General features: G+C 30.8%; 1 protein-coding gene across 3 annotated transcripts in view; it reads right to left on the reverse strand.

The window, feature by feature from the left end:
• The window catches only part of LOC108564288 (zinc finger protein ush), a 103,600-nt gene that overhangs the window by 73,094 nt on the left and 17,500 nt on the right, over window positions 1-13,006 (reverse strand). Inside the window, exon 1 of one of the 3 annotated variants that reach the window (XM_017923332.1) lies at window positions 8,543-8,560. The exons of the other annotated variants lie outside the window; for them this stretch is intronic. The gene's annotated coding sequence lies outside the window, so the exon portion shown is untranslated. Of the gene's footprint in view, window positions 1-8,542; window positions 8,561-13,006 lie in introns of those variants that run through there. 3 annotated transcript variants of the gene reach the window in all.

Consider the following 13,006-nt stretch of genomic DNA (forward strand, 5'->3'; position numbering starts at 1 on the left):
TTTTTCTTGAATTCGTGTCTCTACAGCTAGTAATAACTATCAATAAATGTTTTAAACATTACATTAAAACAAGTATAAATATTGAATAAGTTTTATACATGTGACCAAATACAAAGAAGTTTCTATTTCGATCAAATTTTCCATTACTTTCACTACAGGAAGTCAAAATTTTTAGCTGCTTCATAAGCTACTTAGTGTTAGTTAATTAGATCAATTCATGTTAATAAACAGAGGAAATATTTTATTTGATAGAAGTTGCGAATAAAAGTAGCAGTGATGTTTAAATGTCATAAAAAGGAAATTTCTTATGTAAAATGAGCGGTACGCAATTTTCCCGCATAAGGGAAATTTTCTAAATAGCTTATCGGACGGTGGTCACATAAAAAAAAAATATACTCGCAAACACTCATACATCTAGGTATATAGTTTAAATATTGTAATGCCCGTGCTGGATGTAGGTAGGTGTAAAAAAAGTGGCGAGCGGTGTTCTTACACGCGAACGGCATTTGCATATTCCTCGATAAATGACAGATACGGTCTCATATATGCCTATCGCAAATCTAATAAATATCTCGGCTCTCATTTTCGTTTCGTTTCGTTTTTCCAACGTCCAACGTTTTAGAACGTACACACATATAGGATATAGAATACTCATATATACATGTGTATATATAGATATACATGAATGCGTATAAAATGGACGACCGGTCCTGAGATATGATTTGATAACCACCAAGGACAGCTGGAATTTAATCTCCACACATTAATGGTATAAATTATTCACCGTGATAAGCAAATAGGTAAAACTCATTCCATAATCTCTCCTTCTTTGGGAACTGGCTCTTTTTTTTCTTACGTTTTCTTCTTTTTTTTTCTTACTTCTTCCTCGGTTTGTTTTATTATTATTATGCCGTCTCTCGTAAATGCTTTCAACGACAAGCTAATATGTTCACATTACGAATGTGACTATTTCTGTGTGTGTAGGCATCGTCTGACCGCATTGTTTTGCATATACGGAAGATGTGATATTAATTGCATAATTAATTTACACGTTTTCCACCTGTACCAAACGTTGGTCTCTAGCGTCCGGCAAAATAGAAGAACTTTGGGGACTTGCATAATTCCGTTTATAAACGCTTCGGAAACCGCCCTAATTAGTCCGAGGGTTCGAAAACAAATACACGCACTACCACTTATCAAACTTAGTCATTCTTAAATGCTCATTTGTTTACTTTTGACACAATCAAACTGTAAGTAAACACATTTTGTCGTATTTACATGTTTTTCATGTGCTTAATAGACCTCTTTAACAAATGTAAATATCGTTATTATACTAGTAATATCTGATTTTTTTTTATATTCGATGCAGTTAAAGACACAAATACAATTATTTCCAAATTATATCTAAATATTTACTAATTTATTTAAAATATATGTAATACAAATATTTTTTTTTAATATTTTCCAGAATTACAAAATCTGCTTTTATAATTAATAATTATAATGCAAATTCATACAAAAAACATTAATTTCTTATAAAAAATTCTTAAAGATAAGAAATTTTTATACTGAGGATGAAATATAAATCTCAAAATAAAACACAAATCAATACATTCTTAAAGTCACAAATAACAATATTTAAAAAAAATATTTGAAACCAACATTCAAGTACTTATTTGAACTTATTAAGTTGTCAAAAGATAACATAAATATTTACAGACAAGAATAACTTATAATAATACCTTTACAAACAAGGATTGGAATTGAAGAATAGATATATCAAAGTATCAAAAAAACTGTTTTAGAGAAACTATGCTCACGGATGTAGATTGAATTATACCTAATCAGAGATTTGAGCAATGAAGTTCAGTCTGTTCACTCCCCAAGCTCGCATTACAGCATCAGATTACCATTTGTTAAGATCTCCTCTCGATCCCTCCCTTCCTAACCGCTGTGTTTCACACAAGCTTTCGGCTCAAAACAAAGACAACATTCCACAAGTATCGTACTGTGAGATACATATCACACATTCGGATTAGAAACTGCCATAATCATTATTCTGATCGCACTGCAGCTTACAAACTAGAAAAAAAATCAAATGCTACTTTTTTAGACGCTTTGTTTTACGAAATAACGCATTTCTGAAGTTTAAAAGCAATATTCTTAATTTAATTGAAAAGAATAAAAGTCACAATTATGAAAGAAAAAATATTAATTAATATTTATAATTATTCATTATTAAAACATTTAAAGAAATTAGAAAACAGAAGTTTCTCTCATTCACACTTTTTTTAAATTATTTTAATTGTTTTAAGAAACAAATAGTCCTTAAAAGTGAAATATTTCATACAATTATTTAAAATTACGAAAAAGAAGTATTTCAAAATTAACAAACAGTAAAAACAATAAGTAAATTTGATCATGGTTTATATTATATGAATAAGTTTCCGGTTGTATGTTTACCTAAATTACAATGATTCACGTGTTTTTTTTTTATTAGTTTATATATTTTTATTTGTAGTGATTTGAATTGACATATTCAGGAAGAAGAAAAAAATAAGTTTCTCATGTATACAACGGTCGATGGCCTTTGGGATGATGGTGATATTTTATCTGTCTATTTATAAGTTAATGTATTCTTGTCTTTTATAATGTAGAATGGAGGAAAAACGTAATTAAACATATAAGAATAAAGTGCTTTATCGAGTCTTTTCGCAATCAAGATTCGAGGATTGATGCCGTATGAAAATGATGTTGCAAGATTGTTGCGAGCAAATGCATTAATTCGAAGAGAGAAAAAAGAAGAGTAAGAAGATAAACGGACATTTGCCGGGGAATCTTTGATGTGGCCGATATTAATGGAAGTAGCTCATGTTCGAGTGGCTCCATATGCAAATGGCAATAAATACATTCGTTGGCGGCGGCGGCAGCAACGGATTCCGGCGATGGGCAATAATATAATAAGCGGGTAAATAACATTTGCATTTGTCGCAAAACAGAAATTGTTGTGTTTGTGTTGTGTATATATGGATGAGTGTGTGTGTGTATGTATAAATATGTGTGTGTATTTGTGTGTGTGGTGAGGCTGCGCTGCACGGGCCATCAACATCTGCCAGGCTGATTAATGAGCGATCTCTCGACTGTGCTTGGAATTAATTTCAACAAACAAACAGCAATAGATAACCGAACCATGGACTTATCGCGTACTCTCGCTCCGAGAACGTGAGAATACGCAAATCTGATAAAAATATTGAATACGGCTTGCGATCCGCCCGCGGACGCCTGCACCCCCCTTCCTCCACCACCTCCTCCGGCGATCCTTCCTCCTGATCCTGCCTCGCGATCCTTCCTCGCCACCCCCGCCCTACCTCGTCCACCTCATCCTTCTCTTCGGAGCCCTGGTCAGACCATTCGCCCGTTTGCCCGAGATCACTCATGATAGCACAAGGTGCGCCAGACACGCCGAGACGATTCCCAAACAATACCAGATAACAGATTTCTAAAACTCTTCTTTCGAAAAGAGGGCTGAACCCATCACCGCAACCATCGACCTACAAAATTAATAAGGTTTTCCATGAACTCCAATCATGATACCAACAGCAATACATGCGCAAGCAAGGATCTTGTTCCGATCGAAATTACGGGTTATTCCATTCATTGTAAACACACATCATTCAATTATCTTTAAACAATCCTGTGACGACGTTGCAGACGGTAATTATATTAACTGCATTCTCAAAAAATAATAATATTATACTAACATCCCTTGCTATGTTTAATTTTGTACATTCAGGTGTCTTTACCAAGACAACTTAATCAAATCAATAATATGGTATACATGACACAAATAAACTTCAGGTGATATAAAGATTATATAAAAATTTCAAAACTTATTGGTCATATGGAACAAAATGTTTCTTGCTCAAAATACTTAAATTTCATCGTGTTTAACAAAAATTACTTACATTTTCATAGCCGATTTTGTGTTATAAAAATTATTGGTAATTTAAGAATTATTGATGTTTTCCAGTTACTACAACTACTTATTTTTCAGTTGTATTGATGGATTTAACACTTTGAATAGTTTAAATTACGTGTGAATGATTACATAAACATCAATTAAAAATTACTCGATATATCTTGTTAAATGTATTTTTTTAAGTTTATCAATTTTATTGTGATGTAGCTAAATAAAATATTGAAGTTCTATTGTTTTCTAAGTATTAAAATTTCAATATTTCTATTCGGACCATAAATAAATACATTATTTGAGAATCAAATTTATTGAGAAAATTATCTTATATATGTATTTTTCATGTAAATAAGGCAGAAAGACCGAAGTTTATAGTTTTTTTCTTCTGTTGTTTGAAAATTAATATTAGATTAGAATTTCTAGTGTATATTGAACGTAAGCAAGCATACGGAAAGGAGTCTACAATTAACATCAAAGAAAATGTATCACAGTTACGCGTTTTCGATTTAATAACAAGATATGAAGTAAGTTTAATAAGATGGTTCGTATGTTTGTTCTTACTAGAGCAAAGGAACAGAAGAGGAGGTGCAGGAGGAGGCCAGAGTATCGCGCTAAAAATCACATACACAGTGGGAGTGTTGAAACTTATCCTCTTATTAGATTCCTGCCTTCTTCTTTTTTGCTTATTCTTCGTTGTTCCTGTAGCCTCTTATTCTTATTATTTCCTCGCGTCCATTCCGTTTATAGGAGTTGGATAGGTGTGAAGGCGTGTCCGCTGACTTTCACATATATGAACTTAATGCCGCTCAGCTCCTCACGTTTTCGCTATAGACTTTATTAATTATTATTATTTTCCGTAATTAATTTCAACGTTCTTTAATCGAAACCTTCTCACAAACTTTATCTTCGTGTGCATTTCATATGAACATTCTTCCACATAATGCAACAGCTACAACGCATACAAAAAAATCCAATATTATTGTTACTGTTACATGCTAAATATTATATAATGATGCATTGTCTCAATTTCTTATGATATTATGGGAAACATCGCGCACAAAAATCAAAGTCAATTAAAATCTTATTTTATTTATAATCCACACACAATGGAATCGAAATACCTTGCTAATAATACAGCTTTTATGATTGACACGTAACAAGACAAATATCTCATTGTTACACAACTAATGCCGTGCCAAAGGGTTATCGTGCATCTACTGCACGAAAAAAACTTACACAATTATACAATTATATAAACAAATATATTAATTATTTTTATTACAATGTCAATATAAAATATTATATAATTACATACAATTATACTTATATAAATAATAGTAAAATATGCTCCAAATTGTATAATTGTAATGAAAGAAAGTGAATCTAAAGAATTCAATAAACTACATTGAATTTTTTTTTTCATATTTGATGTGACATTTCTACATAATAAATATTTTTCAACGTTGTTTAATTATTTATAAAAGTATTTCACAATATAATGTTGAAAATTGTTCGCTTTGTGAGTAAATGTCAAATACATGACTCACCTTAACTATTAGTTTTTTTAATTTAACGGTGATCAAGTTTTAGAAAAATCCGTATTCAAACAATATATGATAGATTTCTCTAAAAAATATTAATTGAATTCTATTTTATATCTAAAAAAACAATTTATGTATGAAGAAAAAGAGTTTTTACAAAAATTTGTAATAGAATCAGATAACATTTTTGTTTTCATTTGTATAAAATAAACATGCTTAAAAGTTAACTTGTTCCATTTTTTTCCTCAATCTAATCAATTATATACTTTTATAATTTAATTAGTAACGTTATGCTTAACGGAGTTTCTCAGACGCCACGTGAGTAACAATACGTGCGAGTAAATGGAGAATGCACTGCTTTATATAAATACTTGACTTGAAGTTTGTTTAATAAATTATAGTAGTATTTTCATTGCGATATAATAATATGATTTAATATACGATAAACAAGCTATAATAACTCTATTTTATAAAATTGAAGGCATATCCTATATATTTTTGCTCTTGATAAAGCATATATTTATAATATTTGAGGAACAATCAAAAAGTCAATTCTAAAAATGATCTGTCCATGAAGGAAGATTACTTGACCATAAACTTAAACGATCCTCGAATAATTTAATAACCACGTGTGGTCTTAAGATCTGTTATTTGCGAAATTTCTATAATCTCGCAAAATATATGCCTGCATAATCGGTGTAATTGAAGCGTATATTATTTCAATGGATATTTTATAATGTAACCATTATACGGCTATCAAAGTCTTGTCGTGCAGCCACAATTCGAATCCTTTCCCAGAATCGATCGAGCAAAAAGGTGCAATGTATTCGCGAAATACTTCCAGAAATTGATTCATTCACGTCCGCTCCATTTTGCATACATAATTGCATAAAAAAAATCGATTTTACCATCACGCAACATACATATAGGAAATCGTGATCTGAATAAAATAATATTAATTATTTTGAAATATTATACTTTTAAATAAAGCATTTTCTCGGAACAATTATTCTATAAACCATTTCACGAAGAAGCATAATCATATTAAATTAAAATAAAACAATGTTTAAGGAAAATTTACGAGCGCTAATAATCTTCAACTTGGGTAAATCTTGATCAATTTTTAATATTAAAATTCGTACGATTTACATGTTTATGTGTCGTGTCTTCGTATCATGATAATTTATGAAATATGTTACAATATATTTTTTAACAGGAAATCATTTATCTAAGTGCTTTATCAGACATGTCCGGCTTGAAAATCAGTTATCGTTCAGATTGTGCATAATAATCAACCTAATTATTTATAATTAAGTTTATCTCTTATATTCAGTGATTATTATTATTTTAAAACAGTAAAAGCAAACAATTATCCTTTCATTAATTTTCAAATATTTAACTTAATTAATAATATTAATAATGTATAATATATAACTTAAATTTATACAATATTTGTATCAATACTGAAATAATAGCATCAAAATATATAAATAAATCTATACTGTACAAAAAAGTAATTCAACAAACCAAATATATTTTTTGGTACATGAGATTTTCACTTACTTAATCATTTATTTAACTTAAAATGAGGTTCATCAAAGTATGAAATTATTCAATAATTGAAGTGAAAATGAAATTGAAAATATTATAGACAAAACAAATTGTATCAATTAGAGACAACATCAAGATTTTTTTTATTTGAATTCGTTGAAAAGGTTATCATATTCTATAAAATGTTAGATTGAGCTCAATTCATATAAAAATGTAATGACCGTTAATAATTATCAAATATAGTTTATGCCAAATTATTCTAAGAAATATACGAATTAAGTATTCTAAAAGGAAAATGATGTTCTTAAAGTATTCTATAAATTTGGGCTTTATACTAAATAATGAAAATAAAGTGCAAGAATAAATTGTTAATTATAAAACAAGTCACATTTTGTACGTTATGTAAGTAAATTATTATTTGTTACTAATATACATAAATATTAGACAATAAAAATCAGTATATTATCTATAACAATATTTTATCAGAAATATTTGAATATGTCTTAAACAATAAATATTTTAATAAAATTTGCAATAAGTGACGTTAATTTGGTGTTAGAATTATTGAATATATACATTGACATTTGCCTATTATAAAAATAGAGAATTGTAGTAAATCATAAAGGAATGATATATTGTAGGCTTCTTGCAACATCGTGTAAATTGAAATTGCTTGAATCGTTTTTGCTTTAGTGGACTAAATAGTAAACAGTGTTATTAGTGAAGATTAGTGGCGAGGAACGTGATGAGCAGTATCTTGGAGATGTTCGGTGGTCGATGGTAATAAATCAAAAATGTTGAGTCGAAACGTAATCGAAGGAAGAGTTGAACGCAATAATTAGCGACCGATAAGATCCCAAGTAAAATGGTAACAATATAATAATATAAGAAGAACAATAGCGGATATAGGTGGTAGTAAATAATGTATGGGTTGTCGGTGAGTGGTGTTTCACTTTGGTGGTGGTGCAGACAAAGGCCAGTCTCTTACACCATAATTATATCCTAATATTTTTTTTGTTGTTGATGTTGTAGCGGAACCAGAGAGAGATATGTCTTTCACTTGCAGAGAGATACGAAGTTCAGTGCATGCGTTGTTTCAGATTCGCGAGTGTTGTTATGTTATTACAACAAACACCTGCGCATTAAATATGGCCGAACAATAATTTATATATTAGAATATCTCTTAATCAGATCTGAGATGCATAAATCAAAGAGTGAAACGAAAGACAGCCATAAAGTACGGGTGAATAATGAGAATGGCTGTGAGTAAATCATTGAACGGAGGGACACGCGGTTAACGAATGCATTCGATGTGTCCAGTAAACAAGGTAAGAAACATTCCTGTAAATCGTGGCAGTGTCACACAAGGGCCGTGATTACTATACAGTCTCTTATTCATATATCACCTCGTCGAATACAAATTACCCCGTTTGCGGAACTCGTGCGACGTTTTGTACCTTGTTTTGCCCTCACTCACCCCGCCGACTACTTTAGCGTAGGCGTACGTACACATACGCGAACATTGTACCACTTCTCTTGTATTTCAACCTCTACGTCTTATTTTAAACTCTTGATGACCACCTCGTGCATACACGTTCGTACGTACGTACGTACGCTCGCACACCAACTGATAACCGGCTTCGCAATTAATCTTCGCCCGCAAAATGAGGCGCTCGCTCGCTCTTTCCTTCGCTCGCTCGCAAAAGAAAAACAAGATCAAACACACACACACACAAAAACGAATCAAATGTTACACTCTCAAATGGACTTCTTAATTTTAACATGTCTATCAATTTGTATTTGCAACACTTGAATAATCAACTCCATTTGAATTTCAAATTACTCCTATGTAAATACGTGATTGAAGATTGCTAATGGAAGAAAACTGGATATATCTAAATATAGATAAGTGTATATGTGTGTGCGTGTATGTGCCCACACTTTTATCAACAACCACACCTACCAAAATATCTTCCAATTAATTTTATACATACACTTTCCAAATATAAAATTCTCATTAATAAATTAATATCTCATATAAAAATCTTTTTGATATAATTTAATTTCAGCAAAAACTTATTTAATGAAATTTTAATACTTAACACTTAAAGAATGAAACCATATTGTTTAAATCTAGCTTTTTATCAAATAAAAAATCATATCAATATACACAATTAAACTATACAATTTCATTCAAAACAAAATTTGAAAAATATGAATGTGACAATACGAATATTACAACAATCAAATCAATGATAATCAAAATCAAGTTATTTGATGATACATTTCATCAACCATAGTTTCGGATATAATGTTATGTAACCACAATCTAGTATTCATAAGAAATAACAATATTATTATGAAATTGATATATTTAGATATTTTAGTTATTAATTAAGTTTTGCAGAAAAGATTACAGATAACTTTTGTTTATGAAACAGCTAAACAATATTAATAAAAACTTGAAAGTCTTATACTAAAATTAGTATAATACTAATCAGTTATAAATTACGTAATATATTTTGATTGACTATCCCCTTTTTCAAATTATTAACAAGATAACAATTTTAGTTAATTGAGAATAGGATTTATTAATTAAAAATCAAATTAACATTATATTATACGACTGTAATTAAAAAAAAAGAACCTGTTACTTGTTAAACGAACTTGAATATAGTACTGCTATATATCAATAATTCTAAACTTGGAAATGACCGCAGTGCTAATTGAATGGTTATTAGATCATTGGGGAACGAGCATTTCTCCCAATGCAAGAGAAATGTAACCGCTTGTTGGGAATTGCAAGCACCACCTGACCGCTTTGAGTAATCGACTGGAAATCGACAGAGCAACGCCCATTTCCGCGAAGCACGCAATGCATTGCTTCCCATTTAGTGATTTATTCTTAATTTCGAATCTATGCCTCATAATAAATCAGTCATGGTGCTAAATCTTCCTCAGGGATTCGTGATACCCAAAAAAAAGTAGATCGTAATGAAAATGGAGCAGTGAGATCAACAGAAATTGGGGAAAGAGTACGAACGGAAAAACAAAATAACCCAAAAAAAAAATCGGACATGATCTGGGGGGTTCATACATATACATGCAAGGTTAAAAGGCGCGGTCGATAGCAAAGATAAATGTTGCATTTTATAGACATTTTTCCAACGTTATCCGTATGTATCTCACGTTCGATACTCTTGGCATCCACCCACCAATGATACCGAGTATATATCATCATGTATTTATACAATGTCCGCGTGTCGAAGAGGAACTGCAAAACCAAGATAAACTGCATAGGACACACACATATACACACATAACATGTATACGAATGCACGGAATAAAAATGAATAATAATAATGATGATTATGATGATGAAAATAAAAGCAACAGAAATTGTGAAAAGAAATTCCGCGATAAAAATCTAATAACTGGAAATATCTACCCGAGGAATCGATACGTAGGATCTTTAATAAGGCTATGAGCATTGCCAATAAATCAAAAAGTTAACAAGACGCACGTTCGGGCTGACTTCATGAAGTAACAGCTCCGCCTCCGCCGCACGACTTTCAAATCATTTCCCGCCTTTTCACATCATATGGGATAACGCCGATGTTTAAGGCGATAGCCAATTCATTGGAACAATAAAAATATTTGCTTTGGCAATAATTATTATCTCAGTGTAAAGAGGAAACATACGGTACACACGTATCGAGCGACCACCATCTTTATGGTTCATATGGCCAAGTGCGCGCAAAGCCTACTTCTTCGTATCTCCACATGCATACCACGACGTACACTCTTGAAAATACAAACCCCATTTCAAAATACCAATTTAATTGCAGCCCCATTTTGCTTCAACCTTCATATTTAACAATTTGCTATTTAGTTACCTAATCCATTTTACTTCATCCAAACTTCATTACATATATCCCATCCCATCTACTTCAATTAATTACAGCCCCATTGTACTTCAAACATTCAAAAAACATCATTCCGAAATACACATCTTCACTGTTTGATTGAACTCCCATTTTGTTTGAACCATGAGACACACTTCAACGGATTGTTATGTGTCGAGATGACCTTTTCAACTTTCAGAATAATTAAAAGTGGTTCGATATCAATAAATCACCGTTGCGCCATTACCGACAATAAATTACGCTCCTTGACAGCCATTCTAAATATTCCAACGTCTATTAGAAATCAAAGTAGATCGTGTTGAAATGCAAATGCTAGAAACAGATAAGTGTTGAAAAGCGTCGATGGTTTCTCTTATTTAATTACGGAATTATTCTCCAATGTATAGCGAAGTCAGGTACGGATTTTGTCGATCCGATGAATGGTCGAAAGACATTGTTTTGTTCGTTTGAATAACGAACGACTCTTACAATAGCAGCGCCGTGGGCCGCAAGTGTTTAATACAAAAGATATCAAAAAAAGTAATAATTATGATCTCTTATTTGAGACTAACAATTACGTTTTTATTTCATCAATTATTTATTATTACTTAACTCTAACTAAACAATTTGAATCATTCAACAACAAATCCATTCAATTCTTCAAACGATGACTTAAGAAATATTTTTAAAGAAAATCCAAAAATAATTAATTTTAAACTATTGAATAAATACAAAATATAAAAAAGATAGTAATTTTAATAATTTACAATAAATTTGTTTCTCTGCTAAATAAATTACTTAAACATCAATTTGTAGAAAACTTCTTTTATATTTAGCATATTCGTTGATTTCCTACAAAAGCGGCGTAAAATGAATCCATATTTAAAGTGAGTTAACTATAGGGTTTAGTTCTATATAAGTGTAAAATCAGCAATTAATAAGCGTTATTTCTCAGCGGCGTTATTGTGAATCGGCGTAAATCGAACCGGCAAAAACCACGTTTACTTGTATATGTATTTGCGTACTATTCAAATAATCTACAGAACTAGTACTAACCATTAAAATTTATCATTTTCCGTTGTAACTAATTATGTCAGTTAAAACGAAAATAATATGTTACGTGTTTCACTTATTTGATAAGTTTTACATGAAATTTTAATTATAAAACATTCGAAATAAATAAAATGGAAACTTTAAGTGAAGTTAGTTACTTTAAATTATAAGCTACGAAATTTTGTTGCTTTAATTATACTTAAATTACATAATTTTAATACTTTAATAAGTATACAATAGAGAAATTGTTGTTTTAATAGAACAGTATTATTGAGTATATTAATTAAACTATAATAAGGTAATTAGCATAATCTCGATATGAATTTTCTAAATGTTAGATCACGAATTTTACAAATGTTGTTTAATTTATTTAGTTGTTATTTTTTTCGTGGCAATTCGCGATTACAAGTTGCATAAAATAAATGGATGTGATTCATGGCAATATTAACAGCGCAACCATAAACTAGCCTTTGTGTTATTATAGAAAGAATAAGTCTTTTCCAATATTAATTTAGATGCTAATCTCGGGACTGTATTAATTCATCATGATTAAACAAAGGCGAAACGGTGAAGCAAAGAGTGTACGAGTGAGCGAGAGAAAGGGTGACGGAGCGAGGGAGAGGAAGACTGTTATCTTGCACTTTACAACCACGAGTGGGTGTGAGGTCCCACGCCCATTTCAGATTACTTATTGTGATGTCGATTAGATACGAATTTAGTCAGTATAATATACATTTGTTTTTATCCATTTTGTTCCTCGGCCCCAGTAATAGTTCGTATCGTTGTGGAATAACTTTTATGCCGCATGTGAAAAGCATTCACACCTTCCTGTCTTGTAATTATTACAAGTTGTTGGAATTAAGAACGCCTATAGCGGCCGTATCTATTTATTGATCTCCGCTCATTGTTACCTTACGTTGACGTCTAATTAATATTATTTATATGTTCGTTGAAAGAAACGGCCTCATGTCCTGTTTGTACAA

This window comes from Nicrophorus vespilloides, unplaced genomic scaffold, assembly GCF_001412225.1.
Source record: "Nicrophorus vespilloides isolate i.1.1-1 unplaced genomic scaffold, Nicve_v1.0, whole genome shotgun sequence".
In the NCBI taxonomy this organism is placed as follows: domain Eukaryota; kingdom Metazoa; phylum Arthropoda; class Insecta; order Coleoptera; family Silphidae; genus Nicrophorus; species Nicrophorus vespilloides.